This window comes from Crocodylus porosus, unplaced genomic scaffold (genome assembly GCF_001723895.1).
Source record: "Crocodylus porosus isolate Cpor-Errol unplaced genomic scaffold, CroPor_comp1, whole genome shotgun sequence".
In the NCBI taxonomy this organism is placed as follows: Eukaryota; Metazoa; Chordata; order Crocodylia; family Crocodylidae; genus Crocodylus; species Crocodylus porosus.
In genome coordinates this window covers 21,444,728-21,459,742 of record NW_017728915.1, presented here as the reverse complement: position 1 = coordinate 21,459,742, position 15,015 = coordinate 21,444,728, and the positions used below count along the sequence as shown (strand labels likewise).

The window sequence follows — 15,015 nt, the reverse complement described above, 5'->3', positions numbered from 1 at the left end:
ACACTGCATAAAACAGAGTGTGCTAGTTAAACTATGTAGCTCTTGAGCAGTGCCCTCCATTAAGTGTAATTGCACTATCTGACAAATAATCAATGTTCAGATGACACTCAAGAATCCCAACTGCTAATCCTGGGCTAAATGTACCTGGTATTCACTTGATTTTCAAAGTTTTCCACTCTGTCTTTGCTTGTATCCTAGCCACAAAGGAGACAGGACTCCCAGCTTGCGGTAGGAATGGGCCAACAGAGCCCTTAGAGAGGTAGTGAGCTAATCTTAATCTGTACTCTGACAAAAAAGTGCCCTTAGCTTCTAGTGGGGAGGGAAGGACATGGCTGTTTGGTAGTGTTTGTTCTTAGGATTCATACAGTTTTAGATTCATGTTCTGTTAGGTTTACATTTAAAATATTTGGTAAAGATCTTTTTTATTTTACCAAGTTCCAAAGTGAAAGGAAACCACAGTGACTTCTATATTCAAGGTCTGCAAAGAAAATTAAAACAGCAAATATTTATTCAAAATAACCTGTGGGAATAAGAGCTATTTTATGGCTCTGGCCTGCTCTGATGTTACTGCATGGAGACTGCATTTTCCTATGATTTGGCAAACTGGCCTTCTCTTGCCCCCTTTTCTTCTCCTCACCTGGACTGTCCAGCAAATACCCTCTATCTTTCACAGCTCCTTCCTTTACTCCCATTTCCCTCAAAGATCAATCTCTGCTCCCCACTCTCCTTGGACCTGAGCTATACCCTGAGTTTAGGTCCCAGTTGAACTCAGTCACGAATCTGGCAAGATTGCAGGCTCGGTGTCCTCACCAGTCCTCCTAGAATCAGGCAGCCAGACCTTAGGAAACCCCTCCTTACTTTCAGTTTCTGGTCTTGGAATGGATCCAGGTTGTGTACCATATGCATCCAGGCCAGAAAACTCATGGGTTCCACTTCTTCCCTTCTGGGAACCATGTGAGTGACCCTAGCTTGTTACCCCTAGTAGCAAGACAGATGATGGGCTTCCTGACCAGTGTCAGCTTTGTGCAAGGGAGATGCTTTGCTGATGTATGAGTAAATCCTAGTATGAGAAGGGACCTGTGGAATGTGGCCAGAAAAGTCAAGGTAAGAGGGAAGGAGATTAAGAGATACCCACTCATTCATTCTAGCAAAGAAAGGGAAGCAAGGCACAATGATCTGAAATAAAAAGCTGAAATCTCCTTTAATCCTACAAAGTTATTGTTGTTGCTCTTGTGGCCTTTCAGAGTTTGTTTTGTTTTTTTTTAAAGAACTAAAATTCCAGACAATGTAGAAGTAATGCTAACACCACAAACAACCTTTTAAAGCAGTCTGGACCCGAAATTTGATACATGGGGGTAGAGAAAATATGGCTCTGTATTACCTCACTTTCCTACAGATGGGTCCTGCAATATAGATTATAGCTTCTAAAGCAAAAACAACCTGGGTCAGAGGTCTGTAGGCATAGACAGCTATTTCTAGTTTAAAATCAGGATCCCCAGTTCAACAACGCACACGTCTAACCTCATCCCTATTCAGCAAAGCAATTAAGCACATGCTTAAGTCCCACTGACTTCATGTTTAAATGCTGTGCTGATTAAAGACAGAATACGTATTTGGGGTTAAATGCACCAATGTTTGAAAAGATATGATTCACCCCTTACTTACTAACAAAGAAAAGCTCAGTAAAAGACCAACTAAAGAAACCCAGGTGGAGTTATCATACTGTAATAACATGCTTATTCATTGAACAACTTGAAATAACTGACATTCTTTACATGAATGTTAGTCTCATGTTTACAAAACATGAAACTTTACTGATGAAACAAAGAGTGAGGAACCACAAGCTATTCATAATTTAACAAACTTAAGTTCCCCTCATAAATGTAATACAATTCCTAAGTTACGGAATACCAAACTTTAAATATGTTTGGTTAAAATACTGCCTTGTTGCAAACATATAAACGAAAAAAGGAAACCACAAGATCAAAAATCTTTAATTTAAAAGGAAAATGTAAACAACCCTACTTAAAAGTGTTTTATTCTTTTAAATTAATTTCTTGATCATGTATTCAAAACATAGCTTCTTTATATTGTATATATAAACACACATTCTCATAACGATATGCCATACAGCTATTTGAAAATAGACAGAAACTTCATACAATATAGTAAGATAAAATAGTAATAAGTGTGCGTGTGGATGTGTGGGTATAATGCATACTCCTCTACTCAGAAGTCAGCCTCCATTCACACTTCATCCTACTCCCACTACAATTAATGGATATTTCACTATGGACTTTAACTGAAGTAGAAGTAGCCCTAATAGAATAATGGGTAACCGGGTTCCCTAATCAGAAGGTTTAAGTGTTAGCAATACCTCTGATAATAAACTAATAAGTTAGAAGAGCCTTCTTCACCTAAATGTCCAGCAATGATTGGACTCAATAAGGGCTGAAGATTGTTTAGAATTAATGTTGTTCACATTTAAATACAAATTATCTTAGTAAGGTTTTTCATATTGACTATGCACTGCTGTTAATCCTTCTTATTTCTATAGAAATTAATGATTCCTACTCAATATATAAAAGCTATACTACTACTACGTAATGATCTCTATAGGGAGCATACCCTAAATGGAAAGAACTGAAGGGGACTAAATTCTACATGCTGTAACTAGACAACCGAGTAATACCATGTATCCAGCTAAAGGTACAAGCAGCTTTTGAGGCAAGGATAGCTTTTGATTTAACAAGCCTAAGTTACTTCCATTTTATTCAAACAATGCTATCTGAATATAAAGAGCTGCAGAAAAGCCTACAAGAGAAGAAATTTCACAGCGTGTCTTACAAAACCTCTCCAATATGCTTAAATCAGAAAAGACTATGAGTGATATAGTGAAAGAGAAGGGCATCGCTCTTCAAACCACAGAGACCCATGCAAAACTCTCCTATAATCACTAGGCTATTCACTCACCCTTCCTTACTGTGCTACATACTTTTCTTCTACTGCTGGCTCACTCCTCTGGTGACATACCCTTCCCACATGGTGGCATAACATCCATGAAGTGGACCCAATGGAGTGCTAGTACCTAAACTTTTGCTGTAACAGGCCCAGGAGTGAAGAAAGCCCATTGCAGGGCCTGGGTTCTTTCTTCCAGCTTCCCTCTGGCTTGTTGTTAGGTTTAGCTTTACCCACTGGTGAAAATTACACAAAAGACAAGGTCTGAGCGTATTAAAGACTCTAACTAGCAGATCCAAAGCCATAAATATATCACAGTTTTTGTGCTCTGTGCTGGCTCTGGATTTTAAAAAATGCAGAAATTTCTGTTCCACTAAAAACATAATTAAAGCACACATGATGAAATCATAAATTAGGGAGTGATAAATTATTTAATCACAACAGAAAATATCTTCTAAGGATGCATGTATCAGTTATTTTATAAGGAACAACATCAAAAAGTTACCTTTGTTGTGATCAAAGGACTAGAATTCTGTTGTACTTCTGGACTGTAACATTTTGGTTTGACTAAACTCTATGACCAACTTTCTCCAGACAGGACAATTAAACTCAGAATAGAAAATCTTCTCTCACAACCTAAAAAAATAGGCCATACGATATTAAAACCATTTGTGTATGATCTAAATTAAATGAGGTACATGAACAAATGCTATAATCTATAAGAATACCATACATCAAATGGACTAAACATTTTTGTAAAGACATCCAGTCTTCTCTACATGTTCAAAGTAGCCATAGAAGAGAAGAATTCAAACTGTCATAACATACTTATCAACAAATGGTTCCCAAATCTAGTAATATGTATTTGTTTAAATAATTTACCATATTTTTACCAATCTCCTAGAAATAGTTTGCTTGGTCATTCAACTCCATTTAGCAAGTTATTTCACTGAACAGAAGTGATATTTAAATTAATGGTGAAATTATTTCAATAGTTATTACTATTGAAGAAATCAGTGCTAGCATCATAAAACTGGAAATGGCCCATAGTCTGTTGATGCTAAAAAAAAAAAATTGGAATACCTTTCTTAAAACAGTAACTTATTTCTTACAGGATTGTGGCTTTAGCCTAATCTAGCAGACTGAATATTATTGACTAAATTCAGACATAAACAAACAGTACCCAAGTACAAGACAACTATGATTCTGACCCCAAAAACAATTACTAATATCCTTGATAAGTTGACTTTGTGAAGACCGTTCATGATAACAGGCGCTTAAGTTGGCAATAAGTATCTGCTTTCCTGGCCCTATAAGAGTAATTACAACATACCAGCACAGAAGATTTTGATTTTTCAAGTGATGACCATTTCTCTCGCATATTGTAGCTGCTTGGTGAAACATTGAACGAAGGTAGTCCTTGCAGTTGCAGCAACACCACCAACCTCCAGTATGCACTTTGCTATGTGCCTGCTTGGGTACGTAGCACTCATTAATTAGAATTTCATTCTTCTAAATGCATTATACAGTGGTTTTTTTGCACTTCAGAGAAAGGGAAGTGGGGATGCTTGGGTACTAACACCAGGCCAAGGCCTATGTTGTGTGCATGAACCTTTTCCACTGCTTTCTGGGGCTCTGCAGTCATGGAAGCAAACTTGGGATGAACAGAGCCATAAGGTAGCCTTCAAGACTTACGGATTTAAACAGTCCCCTAAACAGCCATTTGTTACCAAACATATTGCAAACCAAAATAATTAAAATCCCATCTGAACATACATCTCAAATAGCATTCTCAGTTAGATTTTTTTAAGTATTTAATAGATTTCATATGAACGATAACCTTTAGCTGATATTTTATTATAGTGCACATTCCAAGGAACTGATTTTATAAGCTCTCCGTAAACAGTCCTTGTTTTCTCCAATGAGAATTACTGTTGCATATGGGCTGCAGATATAACCCTGTCTAGTTTAAGTCCTGCTCACACTGCAGAGAAAAAAACCTGACTCAGTGCCTAAAGAAAACAAGTTCCCCTAATGTCAATTTTTAAGCCTACTTTACCAAAATTAACAGATATTCCTAAATACAGGTTAGGGGGCCTGGTCTGGAAACAATGGAAGTCAACAGTGAGATATCAATGTATTTCCATGGACTTTGAATCAGGTCATAAGAGAGTATTTTTTGCTACTATTCTCTCTGACAGCTATATCAGAAACATATTATTCAGTTTTAAAGATAAAATTAGACACTGTCAAGTTAATTTAGGTTTTGTAAAATCAAGGTTACAAAAAATCTAAGACCAATAGAAATGTTTCCATGATCCTTTTTTAATCCCACTGAAAACATTTTTTGTTGTAAACATTTTTGCTGGCCAAGCGTTGCAGCATTGTGCAAGTGCATGGCAGCCAAAGAGAAACGGGCAAGAAACAAAAAGAGAGACCGACTAAACTGATTTCATTCTTCCAAACAGGGTAAAGCGCATAAAAGAAAACAACAAAATTTGCAAATAAATAAAGTTTATTTTTTAGACAAATACTCAAATTTAATTCACTTGCTTCATAACAGGGCAGCCAATGGAAATTGCTTTTGAAAATAAATGTGCAAACCATCCCTGTTATGGCCAGATCTCTTCTTCTCTCCATGAAAAAGGAGGGGTGTGCTCCCACACTGCAGTATAGTTCCTTGTTCCCTTACATTACAGTCATGCTCCTCTGCTGGGTAAGTCCAAGCAGTGCCTGTCCAAGCTCCATAACTACCTCTGCCTTTTTCCCTCTCCCCCTGCTGACCTCCCAGGTTTCTGTGTAGAAATCTGGCAGGGGGTTACTACTGGAAATCAGAGCTATATTTATTCCCCTGGCTCCCCTCCATTGCTGTTATAGAGCAGCCAGAAGGGGAACCAACCAATGCAGCATGAGATCTGCCAGGATCCTGCTGCCAGAGAAGTTGAATGAAACAAGGGTGTATGAAGAGACAAGAGCTATCAAAGTTGATGTCTCTGTCAAAGGAAATGGTGGTTCCCCTCTGCTTGGATTCTCACCTCATTCCCATTCCAGAGCCTAACAAATCCTCCTCCCTTGAAAAGAGGCTTGTAAGGAAACTCTGAAGTGAGGAACCTTATGAGGTTTCTCCATAAAAAAATGGGAGTCTCTTCATGGGAATGGAAGTATTCACATAGCCGCCTCGCTGAATCCCCTAAGGCACGTCATGTCTAATTATGTGATATTACACTGTAGCCACACAGTATTATTATTGCCAGTTGATTACCAGGCTCAATGTGCTCAATGCTGTACAAATAGAACTGAGATAGTTCCTCTTCCCCAAGGAGTTTATGATATAGTGGCCTAAACCCACATCTCCCACACACCCAGGGATAAGGAGTCAGGGAGAGGAGAAGGAGAGGAAAAATAGAGTGATGCAGGACTGGCCTGTACATCAGCTTTGTTCAGCTCTGAAAAAAATTTGGTGACAGTAGCAACAAAAATCCATAGGCATGTATTATCAAGATGTGGCCCATTCCTAGCTGACCTTTCCACTCTTCTGTTTATTGGCTCCAAGCCCCACATCCCTGGGTCTGCTAGTCCTTGATATTGTGCTTTCTACAGGGCAGAAACAGGGCTGGGCAGTACATGAGCTTCCCATCTCACTCTCCCAGGATTTCATACATGTTTCAGCACTGAGACACCCTGCATCACTGAACCTACTACCCTGGTGGCTAGGGCGCGCACCTGGCATCAAACCAGGTATCTCTGGGTGCGTCTGCACAAGACACCAGTTGCGCAGTAGCCTGATATTACTGCGCAGAAGCATTGGATGGCAAAAACCATCACGTGACGCTCCTGGGCAGTAGTATTAGGCTATTGTGCAGTAGTGTCACAAAAAGGCTTTCACTGGCGCTACTGCACAGTAATTCGGGTTACTGTACATTTCTTTGGCACTTGTTTATACAACTACCTGTTTATACAAGTACTAAACACGCAGTAACCACTGCACAATAGCATCTTGTTCTGCTTAATTTTGAACAGGCCTCCCACATCCCACCCGAGTGCCACAACCACCAGGTTAAAGCCGCTCACTCTGACCCAGTGAACATTTATATATTTCCAAATCATCTTTAGTATGAAATGACTAGAGGCTGGGGTAATGACACTTATATGTGATGCAAGACCCCTGGAAATAAGAGTCCCTAGTCCATATCAGGAACAACAGGAATGATTTGAAGCTAAGTCTCCTGCATCCCAGGTGAGTGCCCAGTGGCTGGAGTCAGGTGAACAAAGGTTTTCTTTCTTGATCTGAACCAAAAATTCCACTCTGGACCCCAGAAACCCTTCTCCATGAAAGTTGTTATCAGTTGGGTTTCAATGAATTGGCATTTGCTGACCTAACCCCTCCCACACACAAACATTTCTAACTGGCTCTGGACAGAAACACGCTTTTTCCTGTGTTTGGGAAGTACCAGGCAAACTAAAGATACTACCAGAAGTAACATAAAGACAAAATAAAATAAAAATCTAGGGTGGTTTTATTTTCCCTATTGTTAATTCATGTAACAGCATGTGCAAGATTCAGGTATTGTATATAGAAAATACTCGTGCATGTAGGTTTTTGCATTTAAATAAAACAGAGATTCTTATCAATTCTAACAAAATTGAAGAATATTTTGAAAAAAACCTGAAATATTTTCAAAAGAGTTGATAGGAACAACTTCCACAACAGTAATGACGAGAGCAAAAAAGTTTCAGGAGCTGATACAAGTTATGTTACAATAGAGCTGGACCAAGATTTTGAAGTTTCTCGTCCCACTGATTTTATTAATACCTAGAGAAATGCCATTACTGCAGCATAATCCAGGTGAAGCTATGAAGAACAGATCCCTTCACCCTTTGCCTTCTCAGAGATCCTTCTCTTTCTTTCTTTTTGTAACTGAAATAATGAAACAGGAAAAAAGTTTGATTCAAACACAATCTCTCACATTTGCTTGAGGACATGTATCCATGATACTAAAAAACAATTTAGTTGTGAATGGCGTCCACAATTAAATAAGAATCTACACAAGCCTCCCTCGCCTGACTTGGGGAGTTTGTTATACCTATTGGCCCAGCCCTGGTCTGACTGAAATCAGCAAGTTGTCTAACAGTTTCAACGAGAGCCGTGTCAGGCCCTTGAAAGGCATACCAGATTGATCCACATTTTTCACTAATCTTCCTGCACTTTCTCATTGAACTTGGACCTATAGTTTTCCATCAAAACTCTTTGCATTAAACATGGTCTTGATGGAAAGCCAAGTGCAGCAGCAGCCGGTTCAAAATGAGATTTTATTTCAAATGTAGGGTTTGAGCAAACTCACTGTTCAAAGAGAAGCTCAGGAGAAGTCATGCAGATTGAAATCAGTAAAAGTACTCATGCAAAACCTTTTTAAAAAAACGCACGGAAAGATTGACTACACTAGTGATTTTTTCACCCGTGAAGCTGCAGTAGAGTACACCAAAGCAAAGTACTTTCCACTGCTGCAGTTTAGCCAGTTACAGACATACAGCAGTTCAAGTCACTTCTTCCCTCAGCAAAGTTGATTTCCACAAGGGATTTCACTGTTGCACCTGTGTTGCTGTCATGATGTGATACAAAACATCTGATATAAACAAGCCCTGAGTTTTACACAGCCTTACAACTTAGGACTATTACAGAGCTCTCAAGAACCGCAGTGCATGTCTACAGAGATGATGTTACCACTGCACAAGAATATGAAATCAAAACACTGGACATACGTGCAGCTCTATCAAAAATAAGCAGTCTTAGGAACATGAAGAGCCATGCCAACATGCCAGCCCTTTCTAATTTAAAACTTAATCCACATCCCCCTTTCTCCACCAGACTTCTTAAGAACTTTTTCTCCAGCAACAAACCTAGGTTTCTCTTGAACTCATTTATATTTTTTGCTTCTCTTGCCTGTCCTGTAACTTATCCCATATGTTTATTACCCTTTGCATGAAGTAATTCTGCCGGAGTTTCCTATTTACTCTGAGTTTCTTAAATTTTAAGAGGACATATTATACACCTATGCCTACCATCTGTGATGGCTGATATTACAATGATAAGACTGAGGGTAGCAATGTCAGCGCAAATCTATGGAGACCAATTTATGACAGTGAAATAAAATGTTAATACAAATTATACTATCATTTAGAAAAATAAATGTAAGGCCTCCCCTGCAACCTGGTGTGGTGCTGCCATGTGGTTTACTCAGGTCTGGTTCCCAGACTCTCACTTCCAAGACCAGCAGGGGTCAGAACTACTGAAGAGGCAATATATTTAGCCCCTGTTGCGAGGGACTGCAATGTGTTACTCCATAACACCCCCTCTAAATGACTGAAGAGCAGTACTGATGAGCTCAGTAGGGCTCCAGTCATCCTCAAACAGAAGGACAGTGACTGCAGCAGAACATCTCCGGGATGTAAAATAGGAGGGAAGGGCTCCAGCGAGAACCACGATGCTCACCAGAGTGAAAAAGTATAATAAACACAACTATAATTAAAGTAGTAGTAAGGCAGAGGCAAACTTAGGGTGGAATAAAGAGTCACGGTTCCTTTAAATCTCAGTCACTTTCAGTGAAACCCTAGTGAATGGAAGTTGGAAAAAGCACTCCCCTCAACATTAGCAGGTCCAGGACACATTCACGTGCCTAGGCAACATGGAGTGCCTGATTTCACCCTTTGGTCGCTGACTTGTTGTCTAGCCACTTCACCACCCCGTCCCAGTTTCTCCCGTCCATGAAACTGCATCACATCATCACTGATCCAGTTGTCTAAAGGAGGCTCTAATTTGGGACTTCTCTACCATAGGCACCAACTTTAGCCACTTAGGGCACATCCAGATGAGCGCACACGTGTAGCATGAGACACTGTGGACCCGTGTGCGGTGCCACCCACAGCACACACTGCACGTGCAGACGTTCCCCACACTGTTAATTTGCAGCGTGGGTGGGCTGGGGGTTGACACCGGGAGATCCTGGGATCAGAAAACCCCACAGGGCAGCACATGTGGCGACGCTGCACCCCCAAAACCAGAGCCTGGCTAGCCGGAGCCACATTCCAGCTGCCAGCCAGGTTCCTTGCTGCAGGGTAGCTGCAGCTGCAGCCCCCACGTGCCCCCAGGATCTCAGGTAAGGATGCTGGGGCCAGCCTCCCCACCGCCCACCGAGGCAACATGCTACACACCAGATCACATGCGCACAGGGGTTTCCTGGGGACAAATAGCAGCAGCACACATTTGTCCCTGGGGAAATGCATATTTCCCACTTGTGGGAATGTGCTCTTAGGGTGGAATTGTACATCTCTTTGCCTAATATATAGCCACATACGGGGATGGCACTGCTGACCCTGCCTCAGCACTGTGGACATGTAAGCACATGTATGTAGCTTGAGTATGCTGTATTAGCTAAGCATTGGGAAGACACGACACAGGCAAATTTAGGAAAAATTAGGGATTAGGGGGAAGAAGTGAGAACTAAAGGACTGTGCCATGTGGTTGAAGCAGCTGCCCAACAAGGTGTAAAGTGGGACTTACCCCAGGGCTAAGCACCCCATTACTGTTATTAAGAATTACAGTATATTACAGTCATCAACGAAAAGTCCTACCATAAAAAACAATATTGTTTGTTTTACAATTTATATGAAAAGATTTGCCTTATTTTGTCTTTTGTTGAAAGACTCTCACCAGGGATCATAAATGCACCAGCATACAGTGCAAAAGGGATCAACTACTGATGCTGCTGGGGCTATTTTAACTGGGGTGTTTTAATTTTGTTTAAACTGTAGGGGTATTTATAACAGGATTGTTTATCTTTAATATAGTTCTACCTGACCTAGTGAACTTAGCTCTTTAAAAACAATCTTGCATAGTGTATTTAGATTAAGACCTATTAAAAAAAAATCAGTGATTTCAAAACACTTTCAAGGCCCCAAAAGCACGGCTTACTAAGATGATTATAATTAGGCTGCCACAAGTCTTTTTCTTTTTTGATGCATCTGGTTATCGAGCAAGTCCATGAGATGCACCTGAAATGTTAAGCGAATTTTAACACCTGTGAAAGATTCCAGTCTTGGAGGCTCTCCCTGCTGGGAGCCCTCTGTTTGTGTACAGAACTGGGAGAGCCGAGTAGGGGCAGATTTCTCTTCCTTGCCCTACCAGTGTGCTGCTTCCGTGACCTGCATCGCTGCTGGAAACGAAAAGGGACCTTCTAATCTCCACATTCGTTCAGCGTTTAGCTTTGTTGATTGAACCTGGCAATGAAATTAACAGTGCCGTGGAGGGTTTTGTGATACACTAAGAAATGGACTGACACCACCAGTTTTTTGCATGTTGGGCCCCAAACATCCATCTGATCAGTACTGCTTTCAATCCCTTCTGGCCAAGGTCAGATTCCGTCTAGTGACTGAGTCACAAAAAGTTCCTTATTCTGTTACCAATTGCATGTACCATTCAGTCACCTAACTTTACACGAGCACAGCTCATTTTTACAGTGTCCCCAGGACCATCCAATAACCATGTTCAAATTATTTTACTTTTACATAAGTAGATTTTCTTGCACAGTAATTCATCCTTTCTTCTTGTTCTGTGAACATCTGTGCCCAGAGTGTCTTCATTAGAAAGAATTTGGATTTTCATCTTCTTTTGCCAGAAATAAGTTTATTCATATTTATATAAAGGGGAAAATACATATTCTATTTTTCTCTATTTGCTTCTCTCCTGAATCCAAATTGCTTACACCTTTGAAACAGAGTCGCAAAATGCCTTAAAGAGAATGAGGTAAAAGATACGAAGAAAATGTAAGGTGTGAATAGGACTACATGAAAATGGCATTCCAAATATCATACTGTTTTTAGCATTATGAAGAGCTTAGATACAGCTATTCATAAATCTGAGAGAAATTCAGAAATTAAGATTTAAATTTACTTATAAGTCCTACCAAAACATGCTAAATCAGAAGATGCTAAAAAGCTGTAATTGTCCTCATTCAAACTTGAAAAATAAATCCTTTTACTATTTTCTTTTTTCTTTTTTTTTTATAAAGTTCCTATAAATCCATGCAAATGCCTTTCTTAGTCAAGGCACTCTAAAGACACCTGTGCAATTCACAGCCAACTTTAAGGAAAAGGCAACATTTGGAAAAATAACTTATACCCATTTTCTTACATTTGAGGAAAACTTGTGCTTCCTAAGAAACAAGCAAGCCCTTTTTAATGGGCTAGTGGATTTTACAGTCTGTTCTAATGCAATTTTTTTGGTCACCTAAGGCTCCCATGGTGGGTAAACAACCTAATGTGTCAGCTTTCTGTACTGAAGATCACACTTTCTAATCTCAGCGCTGCCTTCACTGCTGCAAGCTAAACAGTAGTAGTGATGCTGCAACTTCCAGACTACTCACTTTCCTTTCTGATAATGAATGGGTTGGGTAATTCGCCTCTAGCATGGACAAAAATATGACAATCAGGCTCTTCATTTTGTAAAAGTCTTTGGTGAAGACAATGCCGGACAACTTGCTGAGCATTAGGGATCTCAAGTATGCTCAGAAGTTAAGAAGCCTGTAGAACAATTCCTTTTTCTTTCTTACAGTAGACAAAGTAATTGCAAAGGTATTAAAGGCATCTTAATGCAGCATTTCTGTAATAATGGCTTGCATCTTCAGGGACACTTTTGCCAAACACTGTTTGAGTCTGAAAAGATTTTGGATGCATTTTCGACAAATGTAATATAGGAATGAACCTCTCTTACACATACAGATGTTAAGTTAATTGTCATCCTCAGAACAGTAAATGAAAAAGAGTTTAAAACAGTGCACATTTTTAAACAATTAACATTAAGCTCCATTTTACTTGCAACAATATAAACATTAAGTCATACTCAGAGAACTGAAGACAGAGCAAGTACCACAAACTGTCCCCTTCTACAAAATGCCCTGAAACATGAATCAATACGTTAAGTGGTTGTTCCCAATTTGGTCTGTTTTCTGTTTACACTGTCCTGAGAACCAGATTGATTTCATTTACAATTATTTTCTGAGAGAGAGTAAATGACAACAAATATTACAACCTTGATAAGGTGAATTTAAAAAACCACGAATAATAAAAGGAAAACTAGACAATATATTAAGACAACAAACAACAAGCTTTTGTATTGACTACAAATCAGATTGCTCTCTCAAGTTGTCTAAGTTAAGAAAAACAAATCAGCTGTTTACTGAACATAGGGCCTGATTTCCAGAGGAGCCAAGCACCTAAACTCAATCTCAAGTCACTCGGACACTCAGCAGCTCTGAAGATCAGGCCCAGACTGCATTATAAGAAAAGTGGCATTTAGGGAGAGGTTTTGGTTGGGGGAGGAGGGGGGGGCGGGCAGGAAGGATAGGGGGTTGTGGTTGCTGTTGCAGAAATGAATAGGATCCAGGTAATCTGTCCAAGTACTGCTGCTACATTCATGGGTCCTAAAGCTACTTGACTCTCATCTGTGGGGAAAAAAAAGTTAATTCATAGGGCTCATAGGGCTTGCATTTATCAAGGAGCAGGACGTCAATGCTATCATTATCAGGCAAATCAGCCAGGCGTTTAATGGTAGAATCAGGAGACATTTGCTCTCCACTATCAGAATGACATCATAACTAAAACGGCCTTCAGCAAGAAGGGAAGAGAAACATTGTGTAAAACTTGGACCAAATCGGCCTTAACACTTCTGTTCTGTACCCCCTCTCAGGAGGCAATGCCCTTAATGTCTTGATGCTTAAACTTCATCTTGATGCCACTCCAATAACTAGGATCTTATTATTTAAAACATATTTGCAAGCCTCTGTTCCCAAAAGAAAAAAAAGCAAAACAAGTGAATGATAAACTAGCCACCTAGTTTAAAGGAATGATTGTCACACGTCATTTACAAATTCACTTGAATATTTCAGGCATTTTAAAATACTCCAGTGATCTTTACTCTTAGTAAACTACAGTACATGGAGAGGGGGAACTGCATTAAGAAACTAATTGCCTCTATAATATAGAGAAACAGGAGCTTAGGTTAGTTAACTGTTTTACTTACACACACACACACACACACACACACACACACACACACACCCCCCTTTGAGTAATCAGAAGTATTAGTGATGAGCTGCCCAATGAGCAGAAACATGAAAGCAGTGCACATTTAGCTCCCACAGCAGCTGCAACTAACTACACAACCCAAATACCAAGCATCACAATTTGTCAACCTTTGCCTCTCCCCCAACATCCACGCAGGTACCCAGACACTGTGCAAAAGCCTCACCTTGCCTAGAAGTGTGCGAGGAAAGAAAAAGTTATGAAAGCAGACAGAAAACCTAAAACCCCTGAGGCTACAGAAAAATCCCGCTATTGAGAAACAACCCCAGAGACCACATCGGGAATGTACAGCTTTCAGAAGCACTTCTCATCTTATTTGCACTTAACCTATTGATGTACTTATGCAGGTCACTTACTTTTCGGATATGTTTGAACCCTGTACAATCATGCAGATCGCCGCGGTTTTCACGTGGGTTTTGGTTTGTTTTTGGTTTGTTTGGATTTTTTTTTTTTTTGGTTTGTTTTTGGCAAACGAGTTTCATTTAAAAAAACAAAAAACAAAAAAACAAAAAGATCCAATTATGCAAATCTGCTCCCGGATAGGTAGTGAATATTCAAGGCGATGGTGCTACTGTAATAGTTCAGTGCAACACACTGTACTGGACAGATTTATGAGGCAACGTCACTACTACGCTCTGGTCCTCGCTGGAGCATCTTGAAGTTAATTAAAGCTGCAATGTCCACTTTCCCAGCCACCCTCCCCATTCAGGTTTACTATTTCAAGCCAGCCAGGGGGCCTCTGCCCCCGCCCCCATTTAAGCAGCCTTCCACACTCAATGAACAATGAACAAAGATCTTGAGTGATGGGGGGCGGGGGGGATCTTCGCAGGAATCATCAGATCCGGTTGGACCAAGTAAAAAATATAGTTGCTAATATTAAACTCGCAAAGAAAACAGTCTCCTCCAAGTGGACGTGCAGCG

The 15,015-nt window shown here is 40.0% G+C and overlaps 1 long non-coding RNA gene across 4 annotated transcripts in view; it reads right to left on the bottom strand.

The window, feature by feature from the left end:
* The window catches only part of LOC109310573, a 72,710-nt gene that overhangs the window by 56,137 nt on the left and 1,558 nt on the right, over positions 1-15,015 (bottom strand). For 3 of the 4 annotated variants that reach the window (XR_002101252.1, XR_002101254.1, XR_002101251.1), the window contains one exon: positions 3,464-3,594. The exons of the other annotated variant lie outside the window; for it this stretch is intronic. This is a non-coding gene — a long non-coding RNA (uncharacterized LOC109310573). The remainder of the gene's footprint in view (positions 1-3,463; positions 3,595-15,015) is intronic. 4 annotated transcript variants of the gene reach the window in all.